Here is a 14,671-nt window from a genome sequence, read left to right on the forward strand (position 1 = left end):
CTTGACCTTTCAATGTGCAACATCTTACACTTGTCTGCATTAAATCCCATCTGCATGTTTTCCCAGATAGTGCAGATCATGCTGCAAGCTTTGTAGAATGAGGTAAACCAATAAAAATAAAGTGTAATAGCCATGGTGCATTAACAGTAAGGTGCAAGATCATAACAGGGTAGAATGTGAGGTCAGGAGTCCATCTTCAGTTCGGCGTTCAACACCACCATTCACCAGAAACTGGTGGTGAAACTGTCCTTGCTGGGTCTCAACACCTCCCTCAGCAATTGGATGCTGGGCTTCTTAACAGTAAAATTATAGTCAGTCTGTGTGGGCAATGTCTCTCATCCCATTACACTGAGCACAGGTGCTACCCAAGGCTGTGAGCTCAGCCCACTGCTGTTCACACTGCTGACACACGACTGTCGCAGGATCCAGCTCAATCCATGATATCAAGTTTACGGATGGTTGGCCTTATCAAGAACGATAACGAGATGGAGTATAGAGAGGAAGTGGAGCAGCTGGTAGGTTGGCGTGAGAAGAACAAACTAAATCTGAATATTGAGAAGATAAAGGAAACCATTGTGGACTTCAGGAAATTACAGACAAATGATCCCCCTCTGCTCCTCCGTAGAGAGAGTTCAGTGCACCAAATTCCTGGGAGTTCACAGATGACCTAACCTGGTCCCCTAATATCACCACCCGGAACGAGAAGGTACAGCAGGCCTTCACTTCCTAAGAAGATTGAGGCCAGTAAGGCTCTGTTCCCCCACCTCGCCATCTTACATGTGTTTTACAGGTGCACCATTGAACCACCATCTGTTATGGGGCAGTCGAGCATCGGACCAGAAGTCCCTACAAAGCTCTGTGAGAATGGCTGAGAGGATCATAGAAGTCTCCTTACCATCCATCAGGAGCGTTGCATATGTAGGGCCTTTAGTATTATTAAGGATCCCACTGATATATTGAACATCCTCTTTGACTTTCAATCATCAAACAGCAGAAAACAATGCTTAAAAACAAGAATGGACAGGATGAGAAACAGTTTCTTCCCCCTGGCCATTAGGCTTCTGAACTCCTTGACGCATCCTATTCAAAGTGTCACTGGTTAATCTGTTCCGTACCTTACAATATTTAATACTAATGCACTTTAGTTTGTTATTTATGTGTGATTCATCTGTAGATTTTATCCTTACCTTCATAAGTTATCATGTGTTATGTGTACTACTGTGCTTTACACCCTGGTTCGGGGAAACATTGTCTCTTTTCTCTATACATTATATGGTTATATATGTTAAATGCATATATGTAGTTAAATGATGATAAGCTTCACTCGAATTATTGTGCTAGGAACCATTTAGTAGAACTATAACAGCAGAGTAGAAGGTGTTTTTTGAGCCTGGTTACGTGCTTGTGCCCGATGTTGGGGGGTGGGAGAAGAGAGAATATTCAGGGTGGATGGGGTCTTTGATTACACTGGCTACTTTACTAAGGCAGCAAAGAGAATAAACAGACTCTATGTAGGGGAGGCTAGTTTCCATGATGTACTGAGTTGTGTCCACAACCCTACATTTTCTTGTGATCATATGCTAGCTAGCTCGTTACATGGCAGCAGGAAAGTTCTTAAGTGGTTCTCTTAATCTTCATTTGGTTCATCTGGTATTTCTCCAAAATCTCAAGAATCATCTGCAACAACCTTTATTTCTGCAGACACATGCCATTTGTGATCAGTTGATGAAGAATAGATCAGAAATGGCAGATACTTCCGAAGCAGAAGCAGAGTGATTGAATATTTCAACAGTTCACCCGAAGTCAAAGGTCAACATCCATCTTGAACATCAAGAATTGTGAACATTTTAGTATTATTTAAATGAATATAGTAATAACCATATAACCATAACAGCACGGAAACAGGCCATCTCAGCCCTTCTAGGCTGTGCCGAACGCTTACTCTCACCTAGTCCAATTGGCCCACACTCAGCCCATAACCCTCCATTCCTTTCCTGTCCATATACCTATCAAATTTTACTTTAAATGACAATACCGAACCTGCCTCTACCACTTCTACTGGAAGCTCATTCCACACAGCTACAACTCTCTGAATAAAGAAATTCCCCCTCATGTTATCCTTAAACTTTTGCCCCCTAACTCTCAACTTATGTCCTCTTGTTTGAATCTCCCCTACTCTCAGTGGAAAAAGCTTATCCACATCAACTCTATCTATCCCCCTCATAATTTTAAATACCTCTATCAAGTCCTCCCTCAACCTTCTACGCTCCAAAGAATGAAGACCTAACTTGTTCAATCTTTCCCTGTAACTTAGGTGCTGAAACCCAGGTAAATCTTTAGTAAATCTAGTAAATTCTAGTAAATCTTTTCTGTACTCTCTCTATTTTGTTGACATCTTTCCTATAATTCGGTGACTAGAACTGTACACAATACTCCAAATTCGGCCTTACCAACGCCTTGTACAATTTTAACATTACATCCCAACTCCTATACTCAATGCTCTTAATTATAAAGGTCAGCATACCAAAAGTAATAGACCACATAATTCCTGTTCTCTCTTAGATTCATGAAGTCATTGAGAAATACAGTATGGATACTGCCTTTTGGGATAATAAGTCCATGCTGACCATGGTTACCACTCATCTAGGCCCAATTTCTTGTGTTTGGTCCATATCTCTCTAACCTCACTGCCTCATCTACCTATCCAAGTGCTTCTTGTCTAATGCTATGCTCAGGCAGCTGGTTCTATATTTGACTCTTAATAGCTAAATTCAAGTCTTTAGGATCTAAAATGGCACATAGTGACCCTTTTTTCTTATGCACTGCTACCAACGAATTGGAAATTGGTTATTTACCAGTACTTATTGGTAACTGGTTTATTACCACACTTACTGAAATACAGTGAAAAACCTTGTTTGCAGGCAATCTACACAGATCATTTCAACACACATCAAAAAGGGACAATAGAGGGCAGAGGCAATGGAGGACAAGTTAGCTTTCATGATGTGCTGAGCTGTGTCCACAATTCTCTGCAATTTCTTTTAGTTTTGGTCAGAGCAGTTGCCAATCCAAGCTGTGATGCATCTGGATAGGATATACCTACAAGAATTGATGAGGGTCAATGGGAACACATTGAACTTCCTCAGACCTCTTGGGAAGTACGAGTACTGGTGTGCTTTCTTGGACATGTACCATTGTTACTAATGATGTTGACTGTAAAGATCATCCAGGATGTCCTGCTACTTAAGCCATGTAATGACTTACATTGAGCCAGCTTTATAGTCAAGCTTGAATTGTAGATTCATGGAGAATAGGAATAGGCCTTTAAACCACAATTTCTGTGCCGACCATAATGCCAATTTAAACTAATCTCATCTGCCTGCACGTGGTCTATGTCTTTCCATATCCTGCCAATTCTTGTGTGTCTCTCTAAATCTCTCTCATACATAAGAAACTGCTTCCACACTTTCTCTGGTAGTGTGTTCCAGGTACCTAACACTCTCTGTGTAAAAATCTTGCCTCTTAAATCTTGCTTAAACTTTCACCTTAAAGTACGCCCTCTGGTATTTGATGTTTTCATTAACTTGTCCAACTATATTAGTAAACATAAGAATTAAATACTCCTTGCTAAGATATTTATAGTCATTTATCAGCAGAGAATGTTCCATTAATTACATCATTATTATTTGAAAATATATGCACCTAAACAAGTCATTCCTACCAGCTAATATTATCAACAAGCTTACAATTTAATGTAGACTTACAATCAAACATTGGCCTAAGATTTATTCCTGCCTTTTTAAAGGAAAACTTGCTCTGCCACAAGCTTTAAACCACAAAATTGAGTAGTGATACTTTTACAAATTTATCAGTGTAGTTTTCATAACATTACGCCATGTATTTAAAATCTCAGATAGTTGCCTTGCTTATATTTTAGTGTAAAATGCTCCTCTCATTCAAATCAAATGCACTGAACTCCACAGACAATATATTTGAATTTACCCTGAGTGTGTAAGAGGGTGGGAAAAATTTGATGGGAATATGGAGAAAAAATGTTACAATGAAAATGAGTGGGGTACAGGCCAGCATAGACGTGTTAGCCTGAAATCATCTCCTTCTGCATTGTAAGGAAATATGGAAATATAAATGTTCCCAGTAATTCCTGTGTTTTATTTTTCCCATTATCCCGAATTTACAGTTGGTAGAGAAGTGATCTTGAAGAAAGATTTCAGGTGATCCCTGTGGCAAGATCTGCCCTCCTGTCAGGTGACAATTCATGGTTGATGCACCATCAATAACTCTCGGAGACGGGAGGCGAACAACAGGCTTTTATTAGCAGCAAAACGGAGCACAGCATCTCGGAGACTGGGGGGGGGGGGAGCAGTGCCTCCAATCGCCTTTATACAGGGGTCAGTGGGAGGAGCCACAGGAGCAGTCAGCAGAGGGGCGTGTGCAGACAGGTATACATAGATTACCACAATGGTGACTAGTGCTGGTGAAGCACTTGTGCACATTGAGGAACCCTCACAGACAACCTACCAGGGGGTTAAAATAAAAAATGAAGCTTGCACATCTGACTATGGTGCTATCTGAAATATCAGAAGTAAATTCAAGATTCAAGATTGTTTAATGTCATTTCCAATACACAAGTGTAAAGGAGAACAAAATAATTGTTACTCCCGATCCGGTGCAGCACAAAAATACAAAAGATAAAGAACATGAAGATAATAAAGAAAATACAATAAGTATAAATACAGAAGATAGTTTATATACATTGATTGCTTGTCAATAAAGTGACGCTAGGATGTACGTGAGATGGCTGACAGGAGATAATAAAGTACTGGTGGAGTTATTGGGTGGAGGTGTTGATCAGCCTTACTGCTTAGGGAAAGTAATTGTTTTTGAGTCTGGTGTTCCTGCTGCTGTGTGACGGGGTGGAGATACATCTCTACCAAAGGAGGTGTAAGGCATTCTTTTCCTCCCTAGCCTACAGGTCACCCTTGGGCAAGGCGCAGCATCTGCTTTAACCCACCCGATCAGGGTCATATGAAGCTATGGGAGCAGGTAGTAGATGGTCAAAGAGGTTATTTGTCTGGCACCTTTATGTTGTTTTACCTTTAACCATGATGTTTTACCTTTACAATCCTTTATATTTAGATGTAGTTATGTGAAGGAATTACAGCTGTGCACACACAGACTGCAATGTATACTTGCAAAGCAGTAGCCATAGATGAATAAGACTAGATTAAAGCCTGACATTAGCATGACCAGGCCAAACTTGTCCTGAGGTCAACCGCTTACAACTGTTTTCCTAATCCAGCCTAGATACCATAAATCCAACAGGTTTAAATATGCTGTTCACATGCCTGTAATATCCAGCAAGCTATCCTGGTTCTGGATAAAGTCAGCATGGCCTACACTGATCCAAGTGTGGATGTTTCTTGAGAACGTAAACCCACCCCACTATCAGCCTGATTTATGTAAACAAGATGATCAGGCCTGGATCGGCAGGCCAGACTGTCATTTAGATCTCATGTAATGAAGCAGAGGATTATCAAAGTATTTTACAGCAGAGCTAGGTTGCAGCTAACTTAAAATTATAACAGCTCAAGTGATTACCCTTGTGGTCTGCGGTGGACTGCTGAATCACTGACTGCAGCTTCGTAGCTTTCTCATTCAACCACGCACATATGGAAATACCAAAGATACCCTCATTCTCATGAAATACAGACAGTGATGGGTAAAACTTTCACTGGCATTTACTACCACAGACTCCCAATGTGGTGAGTTATTGCAATTTAGGCTAGTAGAAATATAGCTACTTTATAGGGTCACAAAAGTTAGACAGAATAGATTTGTACATTTATTTGCTGCTTTTAAAAGTTTCTGTAAGCTCACTGCAATGCACAAAATACACGAAAGCTGTAGTAATAAACTGCTCAGACATCAGAGAAAGCTGATTTTATTTATTTTGCCATTAAAAGCCAAATTAACATTTCTGCAAATCTTCATAAAACCTGGATCATCTGTTTTGTTTCTTCTTCTGTCCATCATTCCCTATTCTATCATTTAATTTCTTATGATTTATACTAATTTTTACCTCATAGACCCAGTGTGCAGTATTTTTGGCAATGAAATGTGAAGGGTTACTACATCTGAAGTGTCATATTACACTCCTGGACCTTATGAAAGGCCAGGGAAGGAATCACAGAGGCCCTTGTAGAAATATTTGTTTCTTCGTTAGCCACTGGTGAAGTTTCAGAAGATTAGAAGGTGGCTAGTGCTGTTAAATTATTCTAGAAGGTTAGCAAGGAAGGGCCAGGCTGCTACAAGCTGGTGAGTCTGCCTTCAGTTGCAGGGATGTTACTGGAGGGATGAGATCTACCATCACTTGGATAGTCAAGGCCTAATCTGAAATAGATTATGTTTTATGATTTTGTCAACCTTCTTTTGTGTGTGGGAGGTCATATTTAGTGAATCTTTTGGAGTTTTTTTGATGAGGTAACTAAGAGGTTAGATGAAGGTAGGGTAGTGAATGCTGTCTACATGAACTTTAGCAAGGCCTTTGACAAGGTCTCACATGGCAGGATGATCTGGAAGATTAGGTTGTACGGGATTCAGGAGGAGCTAATGAAGAAGATTCAGAATTGGCTTGGTGATAGGAAGCAGAGAGTGATGGCTGAAGGTCAATTGTCCAACTGGAGGTCATGACTAGCGGGGTGCCTGAGGAGACAGTGTTGGGTGCTCAATTATTCATTATTTATGTAAATCATTTAGATAAGAATGTACAAGGCACATTCAATAAGTTTGCTGATGGTACTAAATCAATCTGTCTTGTTGATACTGAAACAGGTTACAATGAATTGCAAAGAAATCTTGATCATTAGGAAGGTGAATGAGGAACAGCAAGTGGATTTCATCTTAGAGATAAGCATGGATGATTTTGCATATTCAATCCAGGGTAGGATTTATACAGTGAATGGCAGGGTACTGGTGTGGAACAAATGAACCTGTGAATATGCCATGGTGGTGAAGCAGGCATTTAGAATACTTCCCTTCTTCAGTTAGGGGACTGAGTTTAGATGTAGGGACATTATGATACAGTTATAAAAATCAAGAGAGAGGTTGGCCTTGCTGGATCTTTATTACCTGGAGTGCAGGAGAATGAGGAATGACTCATGGATAAGGTGGATGGTCATAGTCTTCTCTCCAAGGTCGAGGAGTGCAAAATTAGAGGGCACTGTTACAAGATAAGAGGGGAGAGATTTTAAAGAGACCTGATAGTGAGTACCTAGAAGAAGATGCCAGAGGAAATGGTCAAGGCGAATACAATTTAACACTGAGGAGCTATTTGTATAGGTACATGGAGGGGAAGGGCTTGGAGAGATCATGTGAACAACAAAGACTAGCAGGGATTAGCTTGGACCAGTTGGCCCTGCTTACTTGCTAGTAAGTAGTTTTATAAAGTTAGATATGGCCTTTGTGGCTAAAGGGATCAGGGGGTATGGAGAGAAAGCAGGTACAAGGTTCTGAGTTGGATGATCAGCCATGATCATACTGAATGGCGGTGCAGGCTCAAAGGGCTAAATGGCCTACTCCTGCACCTATTTTCTATGTTTCTGTGACTTTTATGACTTTATGACAGTGGAAAATTAAAGTTAACAGGATATAATTTAAATATGTTTTCCATAATTTTAACTGAGTATAGGAAACTGCACTGAAGCAATTATTATTAATTCTTGTCTTTTGATTTTAATTGATTAGCAATGTTAGTAAGCTAGACATAAAATGGTAACAAAGCAAATGTTACATTTTACACACAGATTAGACAATTAGGGAAAAGGGTTTGCTTAACATTGTAGATGTGCTATTGCAGTTTAATAATCTAAAATGCTAAATATATTTTCTTACTTGTGCCTATCTACTCTGACCTGCTTTGGATTATAATTAAGCCTGCTTTGGTTCAACATTTTGTGAGATCTTGTAGATCCCATTAAACATAACTTCTTAAAATTAATAGCAAATGTTAAAACATAAAAAAACATTTAACAAGATACTCCCTGTTAGAACAAGACTACAGTATTTTGGCACAAACATTTACAACTGGAAAACTTCTGCATCTTTGAATTCGTACCTTCCTTTGAATTGTTGCAAAGACATGCAGAGTAAAGGATAGGGGTTATTGTTACTCAGTTCCTGGATACAGATCCAGGACCCTACTATTACCTCGTTGGATATAAAGCACAGCTTTACATAAAAGGAAAGCAGGGCAGCAGTTTAGGTAGCAGTTAGCATATCACATTACTGTGCCAGTGATTACAGATTGGGGTTCAGTTCCTGCTGCCGCTTGTAAAGGGTTCTCCCCATGACTGCTTGGGTTTCCTCTGGGTGTTCCAGTTTCCTCTCACATTTCGAAGACACGTGGTTAGGGTTAGTGAGTTGTGGCATTCTATGTTGGCGCTAGGAGTGTGGTGACATTTGCAGCCTGTGCAGCACCATCTTCGCTGATTTGATTGGATGCCAATGACACAGTTCACTCTATGGTTCGATGTTTTCATATGCATGTGATAAATAAACCTCCTCTTTATAGCTTCTTCTCATCTGGATGAAGACCAAGCCGGTTGAATGCCCTGTCATGTTAATATTTAGTGAAGTGAATGGAATACATTGGGCATAAAGGAAGATGTGAAAATGCAAGAGACTGGTGAATCTGGTTGACAAAATACTGAGGAACTCAACAGCTCAGACAACATCTGTTGAGGGAAATGCACAGTCAATGCTTTGGGTCAAGACCTTTGGGACAGAAGAGTGAAGGGAGATAGCCTGTATAAAGAAGGTGTGGGACAGGTGATAGGTTAATCCATGTGCTTTGGGATGATTGACAGATGGGGGAGGGATAGATGGAAAAAGAAGCAGATATTTAAAGGTGAGGGTAGGTGGAGGCAACAAAGGGCTGCTGATGATGGCATTTGATAGGAGCATGAAGCAAAATAATAAAGATTCTTACTCTTGAGGAGTAACATTTCCCGATAAAGGGGTCACTTTGCATGGCTTGGAGGGGTGGGAGGACTTGTCGCTGTGAAACAATCTCAGGTTCTGGGACCTCCTCCGTGGTGCTTGTAGATGTTGTTTCTGGGACAGCAGGAAGTAGTTCTGACAGCTCTGGATGCCTTTCTTCTCCACGATGCATTTTGCATCTTCTGGATGTGTTGGTATCCTAAACAGACCAGCAGACAAAGCTTTGAGACAGTGCTTTCATTTTGACCATAGCTTGATGCTATGTCGCTCCTCCAAAACTTTAGTTCTCTTCCTAGACGGTACAACAACTCTCAATCCCCACATAAAGTAATCCCTGTCAAGGCCAAGTTTATCCCGGTGCTTGTAAAAATGGCGGGAGAGGGATTTCTGCTGCGCATTCCAGCCATGTAGATCTGACACCGTGTGGAGTCTTTTCTGGTTTCCCTTTGGATCATCTCTGCTGTAACAAGGACACTTTCAATTTGTACTGGCGAGAAGGCATGCTTTGAGAGGAGTGTCCTCTTCTATAAATGTTTCAGGTGTTTTTTTTTTCCAAGGGTAAACAGGATAATTGATCAACATTTCCATGAAAGTGGGAAACCTTTCTGTGGATTGAAAATGGACACTAGTGGTTGATGGTCAGTAATGAGGTTAAACCCCAAACCGTAGTCAGTGGTCAGGGAACGTGACATAACATGTGACATGACTGCACCTATACCAGAACGTGAGACATCACAGGCAAAATTTCACTAGACAGTGTGCATCATAAAGTGTAAGTTCAGTGTCTGATGTCACCATTTCCTTTACCCTTTGGAAAGCAACGTCACACTGCTTTGTCCTCTGCCATTTCTTCCAGATCTGTAGTAATGATTTCAAGGGATAGAGCACATTGGTGAGGTTTGGTAGGAACCTGCTATAGTAACTGACAAATCCTAAAAAGGACCACAACTGTAATGCATCCTTTGGCCTTGGAACATCCACTGTTGAATTTTCTCAGCACACTTGTATAATTCTTGTGCTTCAATGGTAAGACCACAGTAAGTGATGCATAGTTTAAAGAATTCACACTTGTGCCGTTATGCTTTGAGAACATAACTTTCTAATCTTTGTAACACTGTCTTGAAATTTTAGAGATGTTCCTTGCATCCTTACTGGTAACAATGATGCCATCCAGGTAACAATGAGTACCTGGACAGTCTTGCAGCAACTGGTCCTTACATTTCTGCCAGAGTGCAGGAGGTGCAGAAGCTACTCCAAAAATAATCCTATTATAGTGATAAAGTCCTTTGTGAGTGCTTATAATAAGAAACACTTTGAACTCTTCTCCATCTCCATCTCCATCTGTAGGTAGGCCTCAGCTAAGTCCAGATTGCTGAAATGCTTCCCTCCAGAAAGGTTTGCAAAAGTATCTGGTATCCTGGGAAGATAATCCACTTGCAGTACTGGGTTGATGGTGACTTTAAAATCACCACAGATCCTGACAGATCCATTCTTCTTTGCTACTAGAACCATTGGCATTACCCAATGGCTCTAGTCAACCCTGGAAAGAATTTCATCAGCCTCCATGTGATCTAGCTCACTGGCTACTTGATTATGGATAGGAAAAGGGACAGGATGGGCTTTGTAAAACTTGGGTGTGGCATTTTCATTTAACACTATTTTGCTCTTGATAAGTTTGTGTTTTCCAGCACCATCGTTGGACACTGCTGTGGCATCATCCAGTATCTTTCTTAATTTGATTTCAGTTGACTCTATTGCAGGGATGTGGCATGCAAATTGTGGATGGATCTCCAATTAAATTTTAGTTTTCTGAGCCACTTATGTCCCCACAATACTGGCCTTACTGTTTTTACCAGATAAATAAGAACATAAGAAATAGGAGCAGGAGTCGGCCATCTGGCCCATCGAGCCTGCCCTGCCACTCAATAAGATCATGGCTGATCTGTCCGTAAACTCAGCTCCATCTACCTACCTTTTCCCCATAACCCTTAATTCCCCTACTATGTAAAAATCTATGTAACTGTATCTTAAATATATTTAGTGAGGAAGCCTCAACTGCTTCCCTGGGCAGAGAATTCCACAGATTCACCACTCTCTGGGAAAAACTCATCTCCATCCTAAATCTTCTCCCCTGAATCTTGAGGCAATACTCCCTAGTTCTAGTCTCACCTACCAATGGAAACAACTTTCCTACTTCTATCTTATCTATCCCTTTCAAAATTTTGTATGTTTCTATAAGATCCCCTCTCATTCTTCTGAATTCCAGAGAGTATAGTCCCAGGCAACTCAATCTCTCCTCATAGGTTAACCCCTTCATCTCTGGAATCAACCTGGTGAACCTCCTCTGCACTACCTCCAAAGTCAGTATATCCTTCCTGAAGAATGGAGACCAGACCTGCACACAGTACGCCAGGTGCGGCCTCACCAGTACCCTGCATAGTTGCAGCACGTTCACCGGGTAGGTTTCTGCTTAGATGCTGCAATTTTGAATGCTTTCTTGTAAGATCACTCAGTATATCATTAAAACCGTAACTGAACTGACAATGCTCAGACATCTTCTTCAATTCAGCCACCTAAGCTGAAATGGACTCCTCTTACTTTTGATTCTGCTGATGCAACCTAAAATATTCTGCAATCAACAGTGAGTCCTGAAGAAGAGTCTTGGTCTGAAATGTCAACTGTTTATTCATTTCCGTAGATGTTGCCTATCCTGGTGAGTTCCTTCAGCATTTTGTATGTATTGCTTTGGCTCTAAATGTTCTTGCATTACTTTCATTATATCAGCAAAGCTTACTTCAGCTGGTTTGGTTGGAGCAGTTAAACATCTAAAAAAACTGTGTGCTCTTCCACCTGGTACACTCAGCAAAACTGGCACTCACTTTGCAATGGCTATTTCATTTGATTTAAAATACTGCTCAGTATACAATATTCAGTTATCCATTGTGCAATCAAATGTGTTTATCTTTCTGATGCAGCCAGCTAATTCTGCTTTTCAAAATTTATGACTGTTATGGCCTGGTACTCACCATTTATGAGCCTGTGAATTTGTCCATTTTCTGGCTGTTCTTTTAGCTCAATCATCTTTCCTAATCCAACAAAACTAGAGTTGTGCTGCTTTTTTTTACTCGGCTCTTTCTCGCTGTGTTTTTTTTAACTCGAACATCTTGCTGTCCTTCAATAGGTAGGCAGTCATCTCCAGTTCATTTAAAACTTCCTCGTCACCACTGTTACTTTTTGTAACTTCAAAACATAACACAGTGAGCTAGGAGGTGTGTGTCTTAGTTTTGTTTTTACTTTTAGCGAGAAGCACATGTATGACGTTGTGGCATAATGACATATGCCATTCATGTACTTTTACACAGCGTATAACCCATAGTGAACTATTGAAACAAAAAAAAATGCTTAATCACAATATATTTACTACATATTTACATAGTGTATAACCCCTGGTGAACTATTGAAACAAAAAAATTGCTTAATCACATTATATTTACAATATTACTCATATATTACTAAAATATTAAATACAAAACACTTTCTAACCTGTTTTTCCATTTAGAGCTCACTGTTAATCTTGTTTCCACATTTTCATTTGCTTAAACTCCATTTCCTCATCTACCTTTGTTTTATTTTTTCTGTTTGGGTCTTATGTTGTAGAACCAGGTATTTAATTCCTTTGAAAGAGCGTAGAACAGTACAGCACAGGAACAGGCCCTTCATCTCATATGTTGTGCTGAACCAATTAAATTAGTAATCAACTGGCCAACAAAACTAATCCCTTTTGTCTACACAATGTCCACGTCCTTCCATTTCCTTTACATTCATATGCCTAAATAAGCATCTCTTGAAAGACCCTAATATGTCTGCCTCTACCACCACCCTTAGGGAGTGTAATCCAGGCACCTATCTCTCTATGTGTAAAGGAGTTTCTCCTCACATCTCCTTTGAAAGTACCCCCTCTCACCTTAAATGCATGTCTTCTGGTTTTATATATTCCAACCTTGGGAGAAAGATACTATCTGTCTACTCTATCTATGCCTCTCATATTCTTATAAACTTCTATCAGATCTCCTCTCAGCCTCCACTGTTCCAGAAAAAACAACCATGTTTGTCCAACCTTTTGTTATAGCACATGCTTTCTAATCCAGGTAGCATCCTGGTAAACCTTTTCTGCACCAAAGCCTCAGAATCCTGCCTATAATGGGGCAACCAGAACTGTATGCAATATTCCAGAAGCAGTCTGTAATACAATTTCTTGATTTTTGAGCTTAGTGCATTAACTAATAGAGGCAAACATGCCATGTGCTTTCTTAACCACCATATCACCCTGTGCAGCCATTTTCAGGGAGCTATAAACTTAGACCCCAAGATCCCTCTGTTCTCAACACTGTTTAGGATCTTTACATTTGACCTATCAACGTGGAACACTTCACATTTGGCCGGGTTAAACTCCACCTGCCATTTCTCTGCCCACATCTGCAATGATCTATATCTCCAATGTATTCTCTGCCAGTATTCTACACTATCCGTAACTAATTCCCAAATGTACTAACCCACCCATCTACATTTTCACCTGGTCATTTATATACATCACAAAAGCAGAAGTCCCAGTAAAGATCCCTGAGGAACACCAAAAAAACCCCCTCCAGGTAGAGAATAAGCCCCTTTGAATACTATCCTCTAACTTCCATGGGTAAGCCAGTTCTGAATAAAAACAGCCAATTCACCATAGATCCCTTGCATCTTAAACTTTTGGATCAGTTTCCCATGAGGGACCTTGACCAACGGCTTATTTAAATCCATGTAGGTAAAATCCACAGCTCTACCTTCAACAATCACCCTCATCTCCTCATCAACAACAAAATGAAGATAGTAAGACTTGACTTGCCATGCACAAAGCCATGCTGGTTCTCTCTAATTAGGCCAAGAATCCTAACCCTAAGAGTTCTCTCCGAACACTACCACTGATGTGAAACTGACTAGTCTATAGTTTCCAGGACTATCCCTATTTCCCTCCTTGAATAATGGAACAACATCAACTACTCAACAGCCATCTGGGTAAAGATATGGTCCTGGCCCCAGCAATCTCATCTCTTCTCTCTCTCAGTAACTTGGATTATATTCTATCAGACTCTGGGGACTTATCCACCATAATGGTCTTTAAGAGACCCAACGCTATCCCCTCCTTTACCTTGCAATTCCATAGCATAATATTACTCTTGGCACTGATCTCCCTGTTGTCAACGTCCTTCTCCTTGGTAAATACTGATGTAAAGTGCTCATTAAGGGCCTCACCCACATCTTCCACATCCAAGCAAATGTTTCCCCCTTTATTCTTGAGTGGTCCTTCCTGCTCCCTGGTTAGCCTCTTGCTCTTGATGTATATATAGAATGCCTTAGGACCTCTTTAATCCCATTTGCCAAAAGGGGTAGATCTAGTAGATAATGTCAACCAAAAGAAAGGACTATTTCTTTTATAAATAACTCTGGCCTGAAGATTAAAAAAAAGCAGCCAGATCGTGTCCAATGATTGGATGATTTATGCAAGGGTATCTTACAAAATTTCCCTTATACCATGAAATTCCATTATAGCTACTGTTTTGTGTAACTTAAAAGCACAGAACACAAACAAGGATTATGATGGAATACTTTC

The sequence above is a fragment of the Hemitrygon akajei genome, chromosome 7 (genome assembly GCF_048418815.1).
Source record: "Hemitrygon akajei chromosome 7, sHemAka1.3, whole genome shotgun sequence".
Lineage (NCBI taxonomy): Eukaryota > Metazoa > Chordata > Chondrichthyes > Myliobatiformes > Dasyatidae > Hemitrygon > Hemitrygon akajei.